This window comes from Miniopterus natalensis, chromosome 2 (assembly GCF_054644295.1).
Source record: "Miniopterus natalensis isolate mMinNat1 chromosome 2, mMinNat1.hap1, whole genome shotgun sequence".
Lineage (NCBI taxonomy): Eukaryota > Metazoa > Chordata > Mammalia > Chiroptera > Miniopteridae > Miniopterus > Miniopterus natalensis.
Genome location: NC_142082.1, coordinates 75288197 through 75311446, shown reverse-complemented (window position 1 = coordinate 75311446; position 23250 = coordinate 75288197). Strand labels below are relative to the sequence as shown.

General features: G+C 38.4%; 1 protein-coding gene across 1 annotated transcript in view; it reads right to left on the bottom strand.

The window, feature by feature from the left end:
• Positions 1-18546, bottom strand: part of FNDC3A (fibronectin type III domain containing 3A) — a 189668-nt gene extending 171122 nt beyond the window's left edge. Inside the window, exon 1 of the mRNA XM_016205446.2 lies at positions 18368-18546. The gene's annotated coding sequence lies outside the window, so the exon portion shown is untranslated. The remainder of the gene's footprint in view (positions 1-18367) is intronic.
• Positions 18547-23250: the final 4704 nt, after the last annotated feature.

Here is a 23250-nt window from a genome sequence, read left to right as displayed (position 1 = left end):
GGGCCAATCAAAAGACAAAGGGTAGCTGAATGGATAAGAAAACAGGACCCAAATATATGCTGTCTACAAGAGACCCACCTGAGAGCAAAAGACTCACACAGGCTAAAAGTGAAGGGGTGGAGTAAAATATTCCATGCAAATGGAAAGGAAAAGAAAGCTGGAGTAGCAATTCTTATTTCTGACAAAACAGACTTCAAAATAAAGACCATAACAAGAGACAAAGATGGTCACTACATATTACTAAAGGGATCAATCCAACAGGAGGAAATAACCCTTATGAACATTTATGCACCCAATACAGGAGCACCTAAATATATAAAAAATCTCTTGGGGGACTTCAAAGGGGAGATTGACAGCAACACAATCACAGTGGGGGACTTTAACACCCCACTGTCAGCACTGGACAGATCATCAAGCCAAAAAATCAACAGGGAAATGCAGACCTTAAATGAATCACTAGACCTAATGGATTTAATTGACATTTACAGAACATTTCACCCCAAAGCAGCAGAATACACATTCTTCTCAAGTACACATGGAACATTCTCAAAAACAGACCACATGTTAGGGCACAAGGCAAGTCTCTACAAATATAAGAAGACTGAAATCATATCAAGCATCTTCTCGGATCACAATGCCATGAAACTAGAAACCAACCACTATAAAAAAACTCAAAAATATTCAAACACATGGAAGCTAAATAGCATGTTATTAAACAATGACTGGGTTACCAATGAGATCAAGGAAGAAATCAAACACTTCATGGAAAGTAACGAAAAAAATGAACAGACAACAACTCAAAACCTATGGGACACGGCGAAAGCAGTCTTGAGAGGAAAATTCATATCGTTACAGGCCTATCTCAAGAAACAAGAAAAAGATCTAATGAACCATCTAACACAACAACTAAAAGAACTAGAACGAGAACAGCAAGAAAAGCCCCGAGGAAGTAGAAGGAAGGAAATAATAAAAATCAGAGCAGAGATTAATGACATAGAGACTAAAGAAACAATACAAAAAAATCAATGAAACCAAGAGCTGGTTCTTTGAAAAGGTAAATAAGATTGATGCACCTTTAGCCAGACTCACTAAGAAACAAAGAGAGCGGACCCAAATAAATAAAATCAGAAATGAAAGAGGAGATATAACAACTGATCCAACAGAAATACAAAGGATTGTAAAAAAATATTATGAGCAACTGTATGCCAACAAATTGGACAACATAGGGGAAATGGACAAATTCCTAGAAGCATACAACCTTCCAAAGCTGAATCAACAAGAGGCAGAAAACCTGAATAGGCCGAGAACAACTAATGAAATTGAAGCAGTAATCAAAAAACTCCCAGCAAACAAAAGTCCTGGACCAGATGGATTTATAGGCAAGTTTTACCAAACATTCAAAGAATGAACACCTATTCTATTCAAACTATTCCAGAAAATTCAAGAGGAGGGAAAACTCCCAAATTCTTTTTATGAGGCCAGCATCACCCTAATCCCAAAACCAGATAAAGATACTACAAAGAAAGAAAATTACAGGCCAATATCCCTGATGAACATAGATGCTAAAATCCTCACTAAAATACTAGCAAACCGGATTCAGCAATACATTAAAAAGATCATACATCATGACCAAGTGGGGTTTATTCCGGGGATGCAAGGCTGGTACCACATCCGCAAATCAATAAATGTGATACATCACATAAACAAAATGAAGGACAAAAATCATATGATCATATCAAAAGACGCAGAAAAAGCATTCAACAAAATCCAGCACCCATTTCTGATAAAAACTCTCAGCAAAGTGGGAATAGAGGGATCATACCTCAACATAATAAAGGCCATATACGACAGACCTATAGCCAACATCATACTCAATGGGCAAAAACTAAAACCATTTCCATTAGAAACAGGAACAAGACAGGGATGTCCACTTTCACCACTCTTATTCAACATAGTTCTGGAAGTCCTCGCCATAGCCATCAGACAGGAAGAAAACATAAAAGGTATCCAAATAGGAAAGGAGGAAGTAAAACTGTCATTATTTGCAGATGACATGATACTGTACATAGAAAACCTTAAAGACTCCATCAAAGTACTACTAGATTTGATAAACGAATTTGGAAAGGTAGCTGGATACAAAATCAACATCTGGAAATCAATGGCATTCTTATACACCAACAATGAACTTTCAGAGAGAGAAACTAAAAAAACAATACCATTTACCATTGCAACTAAAAAAATGAGATACGTAGGAATAAACTTAACCAAGGATGTAAAAGACCTGTACTCAGAAAACTACGTGACACTGAAAAAAGAAATAGAGGAAGATTTAAACAGGTGGAAGAAGATACCATGCTCATGGATTGGGAGAATTAATATCATTAAAATGTCTATACTACCCAAAGCAATTTATAAATTTAATGTAATTCCTATGAAAATACCAACAGCATATTTCACAGACCTAGAACAAACATTTCGAAAATTTATATGGAACCAAAAAAGACCCCGAATAGCTGCAGCCATCTTGAGAAAAAAGAACAGAGTGGTAGGGATCACATTACCAGACTTCAAACTATATTACAAAGCCACTGTAATCAAAACGGCCTGGTATTGGTACAACAGGCTTATAGATCAATGGAACAGAACAGAGACCCCAGAAATAGACCCACGCCACTATGGTCAGTTAATATTTGACAAAGGAGGCAAGAGTATCCAATGGAGTAAGGACAGTCTCTTCAATAAGTGGTGCTGGGAAAACTGGACAGATACATGCAAAAGAATGAAACTAGACCACCAACTTTCACCATACACAAAAATAAACTCAAAATGGATAAAAGACTTAAATGTAAGTCACGAAACCATAAAAATCCTGGAAGAAAACATAGGGAGTAAAGTCACAGACATCCTACATAGTGGAATTTTCACTGATACATCTCCTAGGGCAAGAGAAACAAAAGAAAAAATAAACATATGGGACTACATCAAACTAAAAAGCTTCTACACAGCAAAAGAAAACAGCCTCAAAATACAAAGGAACCCCACAGTCTGGGAAAACATATTTGCCAAGGATGAATCTGATAAGGGGCTAATTTCCAAAGTGTACAAAGAACTCATAGCACTCAGCAAGAGAAAGACAAACAACCCAATTAAGAAATGGGCAAAGGACTTAAATAGACACTTCTCCAAAGAGGACATAGGGATGGCCAAGAGGCACATGAGAAAATGCTTGATGTCGCTAATCATCAGAGAGATGCAAATTAAAACCACAATGAGGTATCACTTCACACCTGTCAGAATGGCTCCCATCAATAAATCAACAAACAACATGTGCTGGCGAGGGTGTGGAGAAAGGGGATCCCTAGTACACTGCTGGTGGGAATGCAGACTGGTGCAACCACTATGGAAAACAGTATGGAGGTTCCTCAAAAAATTAAAAATGGAGCTGCCGTTTGACCCAGTGATTCCACTCCTAGGAATGTATCCTAAGAATCCTGAAACATTCATCAGAAAGGATATATGTACCCTGATGTTCATAGCAGCACAGTTTACAATAGCTAAGATCTGGAAACAGCCCAAGTGCCCATCAGTAGATGAGTGGATGAAAAAGCTGTGGGACATTTACACCATGGAATACTACGCAGCTGTAAAGAGGAAGAATCTCCTACCCTTTGGGACAGTATGGATGGACCTGGAGAATATTATGCTAAGTGAAATAAGCCAGGCAGTGAAAGGCAAATATCACATGATCTCGCTTATACATGGAATCTAAAGAACTTAATAAACTGATGATCAGAATAGATTCAATGACATGGAAGCAGAGATGAGACTGATGAATGTCCGAGGGATGGAGGAGGGCGGGTGGGTGGAGGGGGAGAGAGTAACCAAAGAATTTATGTGCATATATACACAACCCAGGACATGGACAATGGTGGGGAGAGGGACTGGGGAGGGGGAAGGAATGGGGTGGAATGGGTCATTGGGGAGAAAAAGGGACATCTGTAATATTTTAAACAATAATAAAACTTAAAAAGATAAAATAAATAATAATAATAATAATAAAAGATCCTTACATATGATGCCTACAACAGACTCATTTCAGAAAGAAAGACACATAGAGACTTAAGTAAAGGGATGGAAAAATATAGTTCATGAAAGTAGAAACAAACAAAAAAAGCTGGGGTAGCCATACTTATACCAGAGAAAAAGGACTTTAAAACAAAGGCTATAACAACAGATGAAGAAAGTCCCAGTAATTCCACTTCTGGGTATTTATCCGAAGAATCCCAAAACACTAAATTGAAGACATACATCCATGTGTTTATTGTAGCATTATTTACAATATCCAAGATGTGGAAGCAACCTAAGTATACATCAACAGATAAAGAAGAAGTGTTGCATACGCACTGTGGAATACGATTCAGCCATGAAAAAGAATGCTATCTTGCCATATGTAACAATACGTATGAACCTAGAGGGTATTGTGCTGAGTGAAATAAGTTAGAGAAACACAAATGCCAGATGTTTCCACTTATATGTGGAATCTAAAAAACAAAATAAATGAACAATCAGAACAGAAACAGACTCATAGATACAGAGAAGATTTTGACAGCTGCCAGATGGGAAGGATGTTTTGATAATAGGGGAAAAAGGGGAAGGGATTTACATGTACAAATTGGTAGTTACAGAATAGTCATGAGGACGCAAAGTACAGCACAGGGAATATAGTAAATAATATTGTATTAACTATATATGATGTCAGATGGGTACTAAGGTTTATTAGAGTTATCACTTCATAAGTTATATAAATCATGTGTTTGTATACCTGAAGCTAATATAATATTGTACATCAAATGTAATTTAAAAATAAAAAAATATTTTAAAAAATTGAGAACACTAGTGAGATCAAATTTTAATATCCAATTTTAATCTGACTAGAAAAATTTCGAACAGCCAACTGCTAAGATAAATAAATGCAGTGTCAATGTACTAACACAGTCTTCTAGAGTTTACCCATAATTATGAAGATATTAAAATGTCATTACCATGCACCATTATTTTGTCTAGGGGCACCTCTGGGTATATTTCTTTCTCTTGCACAAAAATTTTAAAAGTAGCCATGTGAGGATTTTATATTTTATCATCAAAAGTCTTAAACCTACCAGAAAGCTGAAATAATTAAATAGTGAATATCATATACTTGTCATCTAGATTCTAAAATGAACATTTTTTTCTTTATCACATGCATTCCTTTATTCATCTCAAAAAATGCATTTCAAAGTTGCAGACATCAGTATACTTCACTCCTAAACAGGCCATGCTTCATTAACTACTATTAAATATTTGTATAGTTCTTTGTTAAAGGCAAAGTTAACATATGATGAAGTACACAAACCTTAAGTATGCCATCATGTGAGATTTCTAGCAATGAATTCTACCACTACCAATATCTAAGAATCTAAAGTCCCACTGTTGCTCTAAGACCATAGTTTTAAAACTTTGGTATGTATTAGAATCACTGTCAGGCTTACTAAAACACAGACTGTTGGGCTCCACAGCTAAAGATTCTGATTCAGTGTGTGAGGTAAGGCCAAATAATTCACATTTCTAATAAGTTCACAGGTGAAGATGCTGCTGCTGGTCCAATGCCCTTACAGATCTAAGACTAAACCAACTTGTACTAAGTATTAAGTGATAATGAAGATGTCAAGTTAATAACAATGTAAGGTATACTTCATTGTTGAAGGCCCCATCCCAGATGTGAATACATTCCCGTTCTTCAACTAGAAATAGATAAAAGGAGCTTCCTCAAGGAGAAGTAAGTCTCTGCAAAATAGTCAAGTTTGATGAGGCCTTTGAAATTGTCCTTGGATGTTTCAGCCAAATCAATATACTATTAGCCAAATCAATTTTCCTCTCAGATTGAAACCGCTATTTCCTATAGGTTTAAAAAAAATAAAACTTTCAAATGTGCTTGGAAAATGGCAGAGTAGTAAGTTAAATGTATTAAGCAAACAGGTATCAAGCAAATACAAAATAGCAACTACTCTAGATTTTTCAAATAGCTTTACTGAGGTATAATTGACATATATCAAATGACATGTTTAAAAGTACACAACTTGATAAATTTGGACATACGAATAGACCCATTAAACCATTACCACAATCAAGATAATAAACCTACCCATCACCCCCCAAATTTTCTTACTATTTGTAATCCCAGCCTTTTCATTTCCATAACTAATGTTACATGTTTTCATGTGCTTATTTCCACCCAATAGCTTTCTGGTTAAGTATCTGTTCAATACTTTTGCCCATTTTGTTACTGGGTTGCTTTGTTTTCTTATTACTCAGTTTTGATCGTGCTTTATACATTCTGGATACGAGTCCTTTATCAAGTTAAGTGGTTTACAAAGATTTTCTCCCAGTGACTTATCTGTGTATTCTTTTAACAATGTCTTTTGAAGAGAAGTTTTAATTATGATAAAGTCCAGCCCAGCTGGGCGTGGCTCAGCGGTTAAGCATCGACCTACGATCCAGGTGATCAGGGTTCGATTCCTGGTCAGGGCACATGCCCCCGGGTTGTGGGCTGCAGCTGATCAATGACTCTCTCATCATTGATGTTTCTACCTCTCTCTCTCCCTCTCCTTTCCTCTCTCTGAAATCAATAAAGATATATTTAAAAAAAAAAATTATGATAAAGTCCAACTTATCAATTTGTTTTTTTGTGGCGTTTTTGGTGCTGTATCTAAGAGATCTTTGCCTAATACAAGGTGACAAAAATTCTTCTATGTTTTATTTGTGAAATTTTATTCTTTTAGGTTTTACATTCTACTTGTTCTATCAATTACTGAGAGGGAAACTGTAATCTCCTAAAACTGCATATTATTTTTCTTTGCAGTTCTATCATTTATCTGAAGCTCTTTTATTAGATGCATAAAAATTTAGGATTATGTCCTCCTGATGAATTAATCCTTTTATTATTATGAAATGACCCTCTTCATTCCTGTTAATAATTATCTTTGCTGTGAAATACAACTTCTGATCTAATATAGTCACTCCAGCTTTCCTCTGCATAGTGTTAGCACAATATACATATAAATATATATATATATTTTTTTTTTTTGAGAGAGAGAGAAAGGAAGAGGGAGCTAGAGAAACATCGATGTGAGAGGGAAACATGAATGGGCTGCCTTCTGCACACCCCCTACAGGAGACAGAATCCACAATCCAGGCATGTAGCCTGGTTGGGAATTGAACCAGCAACCTTTGGGTGCACAGAATGACGCCCAACCAAATCAGCCATACCCTCCTACCTGGTAACCATCAGTTTGTTCTCTGTATCTATAAGTTTGTTTCTGTTGTTTACTCACTTGTTTTTTAGATTCCACGTTTAAGTGAAATCATATGGTATTTGTCTTTATCTGTCTGAATTATTTCACTTAGCATAATACCCTCAAGGCCCATCCATGTTGTCATAAATGTTAAGATTTTATTCTTCTTTACAGCCAAGTAATACTCCATTGTATATATATGCACCTCTTCTTTATGCAATTGTCCATTGATGCACAAGCTTCCATAGCTTGGGTGTAGCAAATAATATTGCAATGAACATAGGGATGTATATATCTTTCCATATTAGTGATACAATTTTGTTGGTAATTACCGACCTGTTCACATATTATTTCTTCTTGATTCAGTCTCAGAAGACTGTATTTGTAGAAAAGTATCCATTTCTTCCAGCTTGTCCAATTTATGGGGCACAGTGGCACAGTATCCCTGGTCACCTGAGCTGGTGCTTCAGTGTCCCCTGTGTGGGCTGTGTATCCTCTCTTGTTGTGGTTGAGCCTTGATTGCTTTTGGCACTTCAGTGGGTAGAATTGACCTTCAGACTGACTGGCTGTGAGGACTGGCCATAACTAAAGCAGATGAGCTGCTGTATGTGGACTGACCCAACAAATGGGATTTGTTGTAGCAGGGATTTGGTGCCCAGAGTCCATCCTTTGTGTGTGTTGTTCTGGAGCTAACTGGGCGGTGCTCTGGTGTGATCTGAAGTCAGTCACCTGGCTTCTGAGGTATGCTGATTCTGAGGACGCTCGGGGAGAACTCTGGTGCAAGCCCAGGTCAGCCGCTGCCTGTTTCTGGCCTGCTGCCACTAAGTAAGAGCTACAAAGTGACCCACAGTTGGTAGCTGCCTATGCTGGGCTTGGATGTGCCTCAGAGAAGCTATGCTTCAAACCAAGGCCAGCTGCCATTAGTGCCAGGCTGGGGGCTACATAACAAGCGATACAGGGGCACACTGAGGCAAGTGCTGCTTGTTTGGGGTTTGTGGATTTTTCAACGGTTTTAGGGATGTCTCAATGGTTTTAGGGATGGGCTGAGGACAGCCACTGAAAGAGGCCCCAGACTGTATGCAAGATGGGTAGGGCAGATTGTCAGGGAATCACCAGGGTGGGGAGAGTTTGATGGAGACTCAGATTTGGCACCAGTCTGCTGGATAGGGGGAAGGCTCTGTCAGAGAACTTGGTGCCCCCTGCTGCCTCTCTGTGGGGAAGACTCAACAAAGGAACAAATTAGCAGAGTGCTGCCCCTCCAGCCCTCACCATAAAGCCAAACACTGTTCTTCCCCATATGTCCCTGGCACTTTTCCAGCTGCTACCCAGTGCTGGAGGTCAGAGCAAGTATATCCTTCAGTGAATAAGTTCATGTGCGGGACCCCTTGCTCACTGGGGAGACCTCTGCAGCCAAGAGATCCCTTTTAATTCTTAACCAACACGTGCAGGTGTGGAACCAGCCTCTTTCGCATCTCTACCTCTCCTACCAGTCTTGAGGTGGTTTCTTCTTTATATCTTTGGTTAAAAGAGTTCTATTCAGCTAGTCTTCAGGCAGTTCTCAGAGTGGTTGTTCTATAATTTTGATGTGGCCAAAGAAGGAGATAAGCGCAGTGTTTACCTACTCTGCCATGTTGACCAGAAGTCTGACAGTTTTTTCTTCTAGTATTCTAAAAATATTTCTCCATTATCTTCCAGCTTACATTGCTTCTAATGAGAAATCTGCTGTTACCCTTATCTTTGTTCTGTTTTTCTTTGACTGCTTTTAAGTTTTTTCTCTTTATCACTTGTTTTAAGCAATTTGCTTATGATGTTCCTTGGTGTCATTTTGATTCATCTTATGCTTACTGTGTTTCTTAGCTATTGGATTTTATCAAATACGGAAAATATCTGGGATAATTTCTTCATATAATTTTTCAGTTCATTTTTTTTTAAATCCTCACCCAAAGATATGTTTTTATTGATTTTTAGAGAGAGTGAAAGGGAGGGGTGAGGGAGAAGGTCAGGGAGAGGGAGAGAAGAGAAAGAGAAACATGGATATAAGAGAGAAACATCAATGGGTTGCCTCCCATACACACCCCAGCTGAACTGAACCCACAACCTAGGTACGTGCCCTAATCAGTGATTGAACTTGCGACCTCTTTGGTGGACAGGAAGATGCTCCAACCAACCAAGCCACCTGGCCAGGCTCAGTTCATGTTTTTAAACAATTCTCTTTTCTCTGTTTTTCATTTTAGGTAGTTTATATTGCTATGTCTTCATGTCCACTAATCTTTTCTTCAGCAATGTCTACCATGCCATTCATTAATCTCATCCATTGTGTCATATCTTTGACACTGTAATTTTAATCTAAAAAATACTTCTACTTAACATGTCCAATCTTTCCCCTAGCTTCTTTAATGCATCAAATACAGGCAGAACTGTTTCAATGTTCTTAACCATCTAATTCATCACCTAAATATCTACGTTCACAATAGAACGATTTGAATTCCTCTGTAAAAGCTACTGGCTTATTATAATTTCACCATATTTAACATGTTTCCTTCATTGATTATTTCCAAATAGAGAATTTTATCATAAGAAAACCAAGAAACATTTCTATATTTTCCATAAAAAAAAAATGTCTGTAGAACCCAGTCTCTTACTGTTCTTACTTCTGAGATAATCAAATTCTTTGTTTATAAATCTACAACTATGCCTGAGTTAAAAATTATTGTGTAAACATTCTCTTATTCCCTCACTTTTTTTTTTTTTAAAGAACCTTCCTTCTCTTTACTTTGTCTTCAGCTTAAACTGAAATGTACCAACTTTCTCAAAACATTAGGTTCTAATATTAAAATGGGGGGGTCAAAATATCCAGGTACTTGAGGCTGTTTTATATATGGAAAAGAAACTCACTTTATATTAAAGATTTATAAAATAAAGTACACTAAAATTGTCTTGGTTAGCACGTTTGGCTATAAAGGTTGAAAATCACTTGCTATAATTTTTACTTCTTTAACCCATGGTAACACAGCTTCAGGTCCAATAGTATACTGAAATGGCTATTTTTTGTGTTTTGTTTATTGATTTTTTGAGAGAGAAAAAGGGAGGGAAACACAAATGTGAGAGCGCAACATTAATTAGCTATTTTCTGCACATCCCCTACCTGGATCAAGCCCGAAACCTGGGCATGTGCCCTAACTGGAATCAAACCGGCTACCCTTTGGTGCACAGGATGACACCCAACAAACTGAGCTACACTGGCCAGGGCTGAAATGGCTATTTTTAAAAGTACCAATGACTTCACACAACAATTGGGAAGCTTTTGTGAGTGAAAGGAGGAGATTCTATTAAAAATTACACAGGGAAAACAGACATAAATCAAGGCTGTCCAACTAGCAATTATGGTTCTAACAAGGACTAATCATAATCACCAAATCCAAACCCTCTTATGTTTCATTATTTTTGTTGCATCACATAAGCTGTACATTTTATACAGTAATGAAAAACATATAAACAGGCATTATTTTTAACTCTTCCTCCTGACCCCAAATCCAACTCCCATTTCTACAGCCACCCACTGTGGAATGTAACCTTTCAGACTTCTCTGCATTTACTTGTATATGAGGTTTTCTAAGAGCAGTTGTTACATAAATGAAATCATATGTACTGGTCAGTGTCTTGCTTTACCTACTTCATTCTTTTTCATGGTTGCCTAATATTCTACAGTGAGGGCATACCATGATTTCACTATTCTAATGATGAACAATGAGACTGCTTCCACTTTTTTTCATATGTTTCTCCCTCTTGAGGGAATAATCATGTAACATTCTTTATGATAGTATTTCTGTATTATAGATATACAGAAGTGTGCACTTTTAAAATTGATACTGTCAAAATTTTCTCCTAAAAAGATGAAACTATTTATATTCATTTCAGTAGTTTAATGTCTACTTTCCAATCTGACACTAATATTAAAATTTTTCAAATTTTGCCAATTTTATTATTAGTAATAATTTTTTTTGAAATCCTATCTTATTAATGTAATTGAAATTCTCAAATTACTGGTGTGGTTGAGTATCTCTTCAAAACTTTATAGGCTAGTTTTCTACTTCCATGAGTTTCCTACTTACATTTTTTTCTCATTTTCTACCAGGCTACCTTTTTCATACTTAATTGTAGGCACACCTTGCATACTTTGAATATTAACTTTGTCTATTACATGTCGCAAAGTTTATCACAATCTATTGCTTGCCTTTTTAAATGGCACCTAAGTTTGATGTCTCACTCAAAAAGGCTTTCTTTACCCCACTCCCCCAATTTTTAATTTACTTCTCCTAAAAGTTCTGCCATTTTGTTTTTGCTCATATTTAGTCCATTTGAGAAAACTATCATATAGTTTTCCCCTTTAATCTATTAATATAGTGAGTTACAATATGTTTTCTAATACTGAATCAGTATTACACTACTGGGATTTAACATATCAGAACTGGTGTAACTTAATTGAAAACCCAGGCTCTGGAGTCAGAATGCCTGAGTTCAAATCCCAAATCTGTCACTAACTAGTTGTATGATTTTATGATGTTATTTAACTTCTCTGTCCTTCAGTTTCCTTATATTTAAAATGATGACAACAGTATCTACCTCAGAGGATTGTTCTAAGGATTAAGTAAACTGACACATGTAAAGTTGTTTTGAATAGCATCCAGAACACAGGAATTGCTTAATACATATTCTTATTGTTTGCTAAGTGCCTTATATTTGCGAGGCACAGGTAGGCACCATTGCTGGAGTTGGCAAAGTAAGGTCTGTGGGCCAAATCTGGCCTTCTGCCTGTTTTTATAAATAAAGTTTCATTAGAACACAGCTATAACCAATGTTTAGAATTTAGTTATGGCCACTTTTATGCTCCTACAGCACAGTTAAGTAATTGCAACAGAGTCCATGCGGCCACAAAGCCTAAAATATCCTTAGGCTTTATAGAAAAATTGCCAACCCCATATCATTTGTTAATTTAAACTAACAAATCATAGTTTAATAGTTGAGGAAGACAAGTAAAGAAATATAAATGCTACACTATGATAAGTACACAATCATAATATTGTGTTATTATGGAAACGTAGCAATTCAGTACTAAACGACAGGAAGGATTCACACAAGTGAAAAGAAGCAAAATAAGAGATATTTTATTTACTTTTAATTATTTTAAAATATGCACTTGTTTACATGTCTTTATCTCTTATCCTAGTGTGTGACTTACCAGAGGAAAGTGTGACATTTATTTTTCTGACATTCATATTCTAAGTATCTAGGACATTTAAGGTTTTTAACAAATGATAGATGGATAATTGAATGGTGAAACAAAAACAGGGTACCTAGCTAACAATGATTAGACATGTCTGACAAAGTTCTATATATACATATTCTATGGCAAGCATTTTACTTGCCATATTAAATGAACTCTTTTTTAATCCTTGTAATAGCCAATTCTAAAAAATAGATCCCATGATTACCCTTCCCTAAAGTGAAGAAACTAAGACTCACAGAGGTAAAGTAACATGGTCATTTATATATAGCCGGTAAGAGAAGAAGCCAACATATAAATCATATCTCCCTACTACAAAACATACGCCCTTTATAATACACAACGTTGGAAAGTGGTAGGAAACAGATATAGTCACAAGATACCAATAGAGTATAGACTCTGTAATAGAGACAGAAGACATAATAAATTCAGAAATTGTGGTATGATTTTAATTTCTAAAATTAAAAGGGAGTGGGATAATGAATTGTTAATTTCTCCTTATAGCAAAATTTTTAAAAACCCAAACTTTTATTAGGTAGGAATTTATGATGGCTCAAATTTAGTTCAAAAGCTTTATACTGGCTTAAAACTTAAGATAGCTTATATGCATAACCTATGACACAGGCACTGGTGTGGGGAAGGCCTGAGGGTGGGGTGGATGGGGGGTGGAGGGGAACAATGGGGGACATCTGTAATACTTTCAACAATAAAGATAAATTTTAAAAACTAAATAAAATAGAAAAAAAAGATAGCATATACATTTACTAAGTATAGAAAATGCCAGTATAAATAAAAATACAAAGTTAACTTAAGTTTTGGGGTTTTGTTGGCTTTAATACTTTTAAAAAGAAAAAAAGAAACACCACTGATTTTATCCAGACAGCTCTCCATTCTATACATCTTTACTTTTTCCAGCACCTAATACTATCTCTGATACATATAATGTATTTACTAATGCCTCCTGAATAAAAAAATGCTCTTATGCCATATTTGTGTTTTCTTGATGACATAAAATACAGAGTAACCCTAGCCAACTGATTTATGCAACCATAACCCAAAGTACTGCTATCCACCTGACAATGATAACATAAAACACAATGTGAAGAAAACAGAATGCCTTAGAAATACACATCTATAAATTTACAAACTTCAGAGATACTTCACATAAATGAATTTTCAAAATTACTGATATCCTTTAAATCACCATAGCTTATCTTTAAACAATCTTAATGGAAATATTTTAAAAGATTTCTAGGTCTTTCTTCTCTGCCTTAATCTGCACACAATATAACCTTTTCTGTTGACTCAAGCTCATCAATGTAAATATCAATTATTTGACCGTCCTACAAACAGTGAGTCTTCTTGGAGTTACTGAGGGATGGCCAATTGTTCTGTCTCTTCACTAACTCATCAAAGACTACTTTTAAAAACAAGGTTTCCCTACTATCTGCTCCCCTGTTGACTCTTATAGGCCACCAGCACCCTAGCCAAAGTTTCTGAAATGCCAGTGGTAGTTTAAAATATGTAAAACCAGAACAGGCAGTTGATATACTTAATCATATACAAATTCTAAATCAAGTCTGGATGTAGTAATTTTCACTACCCTAAGGCCTGGCTCAAAAGCTTTTCTTCCTTTACTTCCTAGTTCTGAGACCTAATCTGGGCTGTTGCTAGAGGTATGGCCACAAAATAACAATTACAATAGTAGTTATTTCTGCAAATTTTCTTTATTTTTACTATAACATAGGGGAAAATATAAATGATAGTAATAACACACTGAACACCATGTAGACAAATGATATAAAGCACCTCACATTATATGCTATATGGCCAATTACCTAGCCATTTATTAGCCAAGAGTCAGCAAACTACACCCACTGGCCAAACCCTACCCAAAGCTGGTTTGGTTTTGTTTGGCTAAAAATGTTTTTTATGTCTTTAAGATTGTGAAAAACAACTAAAAGGATGTTCAACAGAGACTCTCTAAGTGGCCCACCAGGCCTAAAATACCTACTATCTTGCACTCTACAGAAAAGTCTGCCAACCCTTGATCTAAGCTATAATAAACAAACACATATAAGACATATAAGACATCCTTTATATATAAAATTTAAGCTATAAATATATCAAAGTAGTTGTACAGTTCTTTCAGTGATGGGTTCATCATGATACAGTCAAACTGTCTTGTCCAGCCCTGCCTATTCCTCTCTTGACCATGCCCTAAGGCTTAGCCAAAATCTCTACCTTTCTTTCTTCCTCCTAATACTTGTCCTTGGATGCTCTCAGAATGGTCTCCTTGCTACTAGCACCAGCTATGTCTGTCAGTCTTTTTAGGAATGTCATTCCTTTTGCTATCTAAATCTTTCCTAAGCTTCAATTTTGACTTCCTCTGAATGCCTTTCAGGATCTTTCTGGCCCTTTAGTGGCCTCACTTTCCTTTAAATTGCAGTCCTTGCCACATCACTTAATAATACCATGTTATTTTTTGCTAATGATTTCCTGTGTGTTAATCTGGTATCCCTAACTAGTTTGTAAACTACCTGAAGGAAGGAAACACATCACATTGCTTTTATCTGTGTCTCCACTTTAATAATAGCTCATCATCTTCTAAGCACATGTCATCTCCCAAGTGCACCTCTCTATCTTGGAGAAAAATAGCCCGAGGGCTAGTAAAGGGTAGTAAGTGATTGGAAATATCAAAGGATGACACCCACAAAAGAACCTGATGGCCGACAATAGGTTACAGAGAACTTAGAAAGTGTCTGTGAAAGACAAGCAAAACTCTAGTAGGGGGAGAACAGAGAGATAAGGATCAAAAGATAACAAGAGACAACTAAATAATACTCTAAAATAAAATGAGCCCAAAATATTAAGAAAATTACAAAAGCTCATAATATATATAAAAAATAAATTTAAAAAAACACCCCGAATTTGCCTTTCAACACTATTGGTCATTCATTTCTCTAAAATATGCTTAACATTGATATCCATAGGGGCCATTTTTCTTTTCTTTTTGCAAAGTCATAAACTGAAGCACTAAAAGATTTAATGGAATAGGCACACACAGTATTCTACATCTTTGGATTTACAATATTGTGAATTTATTTGAAGTCTGCTAGAAAAATACTAGAAATAAAAAACTCCACAAAAAACAATGATTTATCTTTTGATTACCTGACTAATAAAATTGGAAATCATGTGCATATTCCTACATCGCTCTCAAAAACGCCACTGACATTCATTTTCATTTAAAAAGCACCAAAAACATTTTTTAAAAAGATTTTTTAGGTTACTTCATCAAATTGTAATTTAAAAATACAAGCAAAATATAAGGTGCATAAGCCTTGGATGTATAAACATTAAAAAATACAATTTTTTAAAAAAAGAAGCATATATGCAGGGTGGCACAAAAATAAGTTTACAGTTGTGAGTACGTGAAACACAGAGTTTATTCTTGTACTATTACTTATTAATTATTGTATTATTTTCCATACAAACAACTGTAAACCTACTTTTGCCCCACGCTGTATTAAGAATGAGACTAGACTAAAAATAGACAAATTATAAATTAAATGCTCTTTACCTACATAAAGCCACGAAAGACAATGAGAATATTAATTGTGCATCCCTTTTTTCTGGGTTTTATAGTCTCTTGACCTGACCTATGCCTAACTAGTCAGAAAACAGGGAGAAAATTTTAAATTAGTAATAAAATATGCTCGATATTATACTGTAGAAATTTCACAATTAAAACAATTATTAAGTGCACAGTAAAAGAAATCAGGTTTCACTCACTCATATGAAGAGGGGAAGTGATAACACAGATCATACCAAAAGATAATACTAGCATCAGTTTTTTCGAAGCCCTATCATTAATTTGGGTGAAGCAAATTACCTTCATAATTATATTTGACTGAAGCTAGTATTAACCAAAAGTATACTTTTTTCCTAAACATTCAATGATTCTGAGGGTTCATACAAAAGAGAAAAAGAAGGAGTTAATTCAGAAGCATACAGGTGGCTAAAGGCAGCCAGCCTGGGATAAAAAATTTCAGTTAACCTACACAAGAAAATTGAAAGATGATCTATGCAGGGAAAGAAAAATATATACAGTAAAATTTACTATGATAGTGCTAAAGTATTTAAATATAAAATTATTTATAAAAAATTTTAACAAGATTTTTTTCCTGTCAAGTCATCATCCCTTCTTCCCACTAACTGGTATTATTAGTGATGGCAACATTATCAGTGGGCTAAAAAGCTGAAAGCAAAATTTTAGGTTCTATGTTATAAAAGATGTGTTAAAAATACTTTTTATCACTGTTTTCTGTGTAGTCAACCATCTGTCTCAGTGGGCACTTTATCTCATTACATGAGAAAAATCAGTTCAACCAAGAAAATATCAAAAAGGCAGGGGATTCATTTCTCTTCAATATTTTTAGGTGATTTAAATAAAACTTACACGATGGCAAGACTTACAGATTTGGCAAATACATAAAAACTAAATATTCATCCAAACACAAGCCCGTAGCCGCAAAACTCAATTAGTTTCTGTCTAACATATGGTTCCAGCTCCTGAGTGGCATATGTTTAGCACTGGTACTGGTAAGAGCATGGTGATAAAATAGTCTAGTAACAGCTCAACTTTGCTATTTCATTCTTATAATACAGAAGAACACACACCAACTTTGGTTTCAATTAACTAAAAACACAGACCACAGTTAAGAAGCAAAATAATTATGTTGCTTGTCTTTAAAAGTCCACAGTGAACACGTACATAAATGAGAATTATACTGTAAAAAATAATCTTGTCAGCCTGTTATTCTTAACTGATGCTCAACACAAAGGTTTTCACAAAATTTCAGGGAAGAAAATCTCTTAATTCACGATTCTTAGCACTTAAGCAACCATTACACACACCCTCCCCCCACACAGAAAATATCCCAAGGCTTTTACCAATGACAATTTAATAGAAGAACGATTAACGACTACATTATTTAAAACTGTCGCCTCTGTGCTCGCGATTCTATGACTAAATTATTCGTTCATTTTCCTTTACCTAACGCTTGACGTCCCTCTACAGCCGTGTCAAAAGTTCAACGATTCGGGCTGTTAAAACAGGGCGAGGACTGCAGTCTCCAGTCACCCTCCTGACTGAACAGGTGGTTAACTCCGCCGGGGAGAGGGATAGCCAGGTACTGCCACCAACCCAACAAGATCAAACACACGGGGCGGGTTTTCGAGGTTTTAACCCCAAGATGACAGGAGGAGATTCTCTTCAGAAAAGCGTTTTAAGTTCGGCGGCTGCCGGGCGGCGAAAACCGAAGGCGCGGCGGCCCGGCCGCTCGGCGATCCCGTCAGGAGGGCTCCGCTCCCGACCCCCCGACGCCTCCCGGAGCGGCGCCGCCAGCAGCGGGCCAGCAGGGAGTTGGGAGGGCCGCCCGCGCCCCCGCGACGCCTCCCCAGGCTGGCGGCCGGCCGCGCCCCCGCAATCGCTTTGAGGTGAGACTCCCGCCCGCAGGTGCCCCGCTAGTGGCCGGATCCCGGCCCCGGCCCCGGCCCCACTCCCCTCCGCCCACAGCGCGCCCGCAAGACGGGGTGGTCCGGGCCCTCGACGGGCCCGAGCCCGGCTCCGTGCACCGGCCCCTCAGCCCCAGCCTAACGGTTTCCGTGACGCCCGCTAAGGGGCGGGGCGGGACAGGGGTGGCTCGGTCTCCCCCACCTTTCCCGAAGGGAGCGCCCGCGCTCTCACCTCCGAGTCACGCCGCTTTGGGGCGGAGGAAGGCGGCTACCTAGGCGCCTCTTCGGGTTACTGATCCTTCTCGCTCCACCTCAGAGGCAGAGCCGGCTCTCGGGGCCGCCGCGGCCGCCGGCGCACTGACTCTTGGGGTGTTTTCCCGGCTGTGACGGCGCCGCCTCAGCCCCGCTCTTCGCTCCCTCTCCGCGCAGCTCCCGCTTTCTGTTTCACCCGTGGGACCACGAACGCCGCCGCCGCCATGCTTACTACGGAGCCAGGAGGAGGAGCCCAGAGTCTCTGCGCCCAGTGCGGCTGCGCGAGCCCCGCCGACGGCGCCCCCGGCCGGCCGGCCGGGACCCCGCTGCCTTCAGGGTCTTTCCCGGGAGCGCGAGTCGCCGGCGGAGCCGTGGTGTCCGAGCGGCCCCTCAGCGCCCACCGCCCTCCGGGGCTGCGGCTCTTTCCTGAGGCCCGGCGGCGCCTGGTTCGTCGTAGCCTCTGCCGCGGCCCGGCTGCGAGCCACACTGGGGAAGTGCGGCGTTAATTGACGTTTCTAGGGCCCCTCACACAATTCTCAGACCAAATTATAAAATCCCCCTAACCCCGCCCCCCGGACGCACCGGGTCAGCCGCTTTCTGAAAACACGAGAATTTAAAGCAGAGCAGGTGCCTTTAAAGACACTCCCCCACGGAATAAGAAGACAACTCGAGTGGGTGTGGGCGTCTTCAACCCCAAACACTTGGAGCCCGGGACCTCTCTGGCAAGCACAAATATTTAGCTATTTACTTCAGTTGAAAACGTGGGAATTAGTTTCTCAGTCTCTTCCCCAGTCAAGGCGCGTGGAAACCCATTACCTTAGTTTGTACAACAGCACGAAGACTTACAAGTGGACGCAGCAGAGATTTCCTTAAACCTCCGGCGACCGGGGGCGCTGCACTATTGCCTGAGGGCCGGCCGGGGCTGCCTACTTCCGCCGTCTCCACTGCAGGACTTGGGAAGGGGGTAGTCCTCGGAACGAGAGTCCAACCCCAGTAATTGTCCCTTCAAAAGCAATGATGGATGCTACCAGGATCCCTGCTCTGGCTTTGTTTGTTTGTTTTTTTGTTTTTTTTTAACAGTGCTGCTTTTTAAAATAGCAGTATTTTTATTTTACCCTTTTCACAGAAATCCTTTTTAAATGGATTCACTCCCTATATTCTTAAAGAGTACAATGATTGATGAAGTCCTTTGTTGATGACTGACCATCAGATTCCATACCTTGGCCATGCGCTTAAGTCCCAGGGGATTGTTGAAATACATAGGATCCCTACTTTAGTGATTTCCCCCCCCCCCCCCCTTTGGAATGTTCTCATCACCTTTTCTAGGATCTGGCACTGTTTCTCATCTCATCTGCTTCTTTTTCCTCTCTGATCCTTCCTCTCATACTTTCTACTTTACGGTTTATTTTTTATTCTTTTCTCCTTTCTTGACTACTTTTCTCTATGGCTCCAGGTGATGGTTGATCTGATGTTTATATCCACATCCAGTTAATGAGATTTTTTTCTTCCCATCAGTAAATAGGACAGTGACACTATATCAAGTGGTATCTTGAGATATTTTTATTGCTTTAATCAAAAGTTCTTTCCCTGTGAGCAGTGTTTCCTTTTCTTTAAAAAAAAATAATATATTTAAAATTTTTAATTAAAGTTGATATACAATATATTAGTTTCAGGTGCACAACATAGTGATTCAACATTTATATACCTTACAAAGTGACCACCACAATAAGTCTAGTAACCAGCTGTCATCATACATAGTTATTATATTATCAATTCTGTTCCCTTTACTGTACATTATATCCCTGTAATTTATTTTGTAACTGGAAGCTTGGGAACACCCTTTCCCTGTTAGGTGTTTTCCTTTTCTTAACTTGCAGATTTGGCCCTCTTCCAGACAAAATTGCTGGAAAGCTGATCTCTGAATAACTAAAGCATAACTCTATATTGCTTTCAAATTTGAGGATTTACCAGAATATGGGTGAGTTGGGTGGCTTCTCCATATTGCTGCATTAGCTCTGGTCTGAGTCTAAGCTAATGATTTCCAAACCTGACTCTAAACTAGTAATTTCCAAAACTTCCTACTTGGTAGCTTTTTAAAAAGAATCTTGTAATCCAGCCCTCAAGATTTTGATTCCTTTATGGAGTGTGGGGACAGGGGCACAAAATGGCATTAAAAAAAAACTAATTAAAAAAATATATGTCTTGGACATACCTACATGTGTATGTGCAACAGTGAATAGCTATTTTGAGGGAGACTAAGACATAATTCAGGAATATCATTGAAGTGGACTTAGAGATTGTAGTTAGCAATATACAATGCTGTAAAGCGGAGTCATGCGAGGACTGGGAAATTAACGTTCTGTGGAGAGAATGGATCACACATATAACCCTAGCATGGGCACCAGTATGAATTTTCTCAGAATCCAGAGAGGGACAAGAATTTATGTTGGCTATGAACAAATCACTTTTCAGTGCTTCATTTTTTTAATCAATAAAATAAGGGTCATTTTCAGTCCTCATCTTTATTGAACTTTGAACAATACTCAACACTTTAACAACTTATTTCCTTGAATATTTTTTCTTCCTTTGTCACTATACTTTCTTGGCATTTTGGTTATTTTTTGTTCGTTCGCTTGTTTTACATTTCTGGGTGCTGCTTCTCTAATTCCCTTCAGATTCATTTCCTCTACCTAGCTATTAAATATAGGAGTACCTCACAATTTCATTTAGGTTCTTTTCTGTTTTCTTTATAATCTCCTGACCTAAACATTATCACCCACACCAGTGATTTTAGATGTCATCTATATGCTGATGATTTCCACATGTATGTCTCTAGTTCAGATCCTCCCCCTAAATTCTAGATCTGATACCAGCTGCTTCAATGACATGTTCACTTAATGTCGCAACAGTTTAGTCCAACAGAGTTCATAAGTCCTTCTTGTTTTCTTTCCCTTCATTTATCCAGTTGTCAAATCAAACATGTAGTAGTCACCCCTGATATCGCCCTCACCTTCAGTCCCCATATTCTTTGCAGCACCAAGTCCTCGAGATTTTACCTCCAAAATCTTTCAAATTGGTCTGCTTCTTTCCAGTTGCCACCAATTTAATCTGGTCTCACTGTATACAATCAGAGCCCATCTATTCATTCTCTGCTTCGAAGCCAGAATGATTTTTCTAAAAGCAAATAAGACTATAGATCACTTTTCACATAAAACCCTTGAACAACTTCTCACTGCTCTGAGATAAGACTAGAATTCTTAAGGTGGCCTACCAGACCATGTGAGAGTTCTTGCCTTTTCTATTCTCATCTCACATCACTCTCCCTTTGCTTACTGTGTGGAAGACTTCCTGACCTTTTAGTTTCTCAAATGTGCTGTGATCCCAACAACCACAGGCTCTCTGCTATGCTCTTCCTCTCCCTTTTGACCACCTTCTTTACTCATCCAAGTAAATAAAAGCATTTCTGAATTCCAGACAAGTTCAAGGCCCCTTGTTAATGTCAGCTCTACTAACGTGCCTTTCTCTCTGACTTAGCCACAACTTGTAACATTTCAGTATGTGTGAATACTGGATATGTCTGTTGCTCCCTTCATGAGGAGGATAGTGCATATTTTTGCTAACACATGTAAGTAGGTGCCCAACAAATATTTCTTGAGTGATTGGATGTTGTTCTTTGAGGTCCCTTTGAAAATTCTTGAATCATGCAATTGGATTACTGATCATTTTTGAGAGAGCAATCTTCTTTATGATTAGTGGGAAGAGCTACAAGAATATGGTAGGACACAATTCTCCATGGTATTGTCATATTTCTGTACATCTAGTGAGCAGTGGCACTAGCAGCTTTTGTTTCAGGCCATCTTCTTCAGGACGTTTGGAAGACAGAAATAGTGTTTTCCACCAGAGTAGTAGGCACCCTTGTTTACCATTCAATATGATAATGTCTCCTTCTGTAGCGAAGGTTGAGCAGGTTTGCTTGCAGCCCATTATAAAATATTTCAAAGCGTAGGGTTCCTCAGCTGTGATGTAAACCCACAGCAACACCTGGGCAACTCCATGTTGCCCCTGGCTGACTGGAAGGCAAAGGTATTGTCATTAACATGAAGCTGATGCTGTTTGCTGTGCCATGTGTAATACAGTCCTTTGACCCAGAAGACTCAGGTCTTCTGCTAGCATCCAAGAAACTGTAGCAGGCTAAATTATTAGCTTGCAAGGAGTGTAAAATCTCAGACCCTTCACAACTCTTGACCAGAGACAGTGGGGTTGAAGAGAAAGAAGGAGATGAGGTCAAACCACAAGTGGAGATTTGTCTAGGAAGTTGGGAAAAGTGAAGTTTGGTGAGGGAGAAAGCTAGAACAGCAGCAAATTGAGGTGGGAGGATTATGCTGACTGAATTCTCTGAGCAACATTGGGGGTCCTAATTCTGAGCACAGCCAGAGAGGACACAGGAATTGCTTTTCTTTCTGAATGGGGAACTGGTGCAAGTCTGGAAGAGGTGAAGGTAGTTGATCTGGAGGTACATGAATTAAAGCAGCCAGAAATTGTTTATTTGTCTCTGAGGAGTGTTGTAAATGTGGGGGAGGAGAGACAGGCTTTGGAGTCAGGTAAGTGTGGGCTGAATCTCAGCTCTATTGCTGACTGATTGATCTTAGGTGTGTTCTTCTTCTGAGCCTCAGTGCTTCACCTGTAAACTAGGGAGAAAATACCTACTTTGCAGGATTAATCGCCATAATGCATGAAAATGCCTGGCACATGCCTGATGCTCAATTAATAAATGATAGCTATATGATTAAACTGTCCTGACTAATTGTGACCTTGTGAAGCTAGGGAAATCAAGAACATCCCTCAATGTTTCCAAACACACTT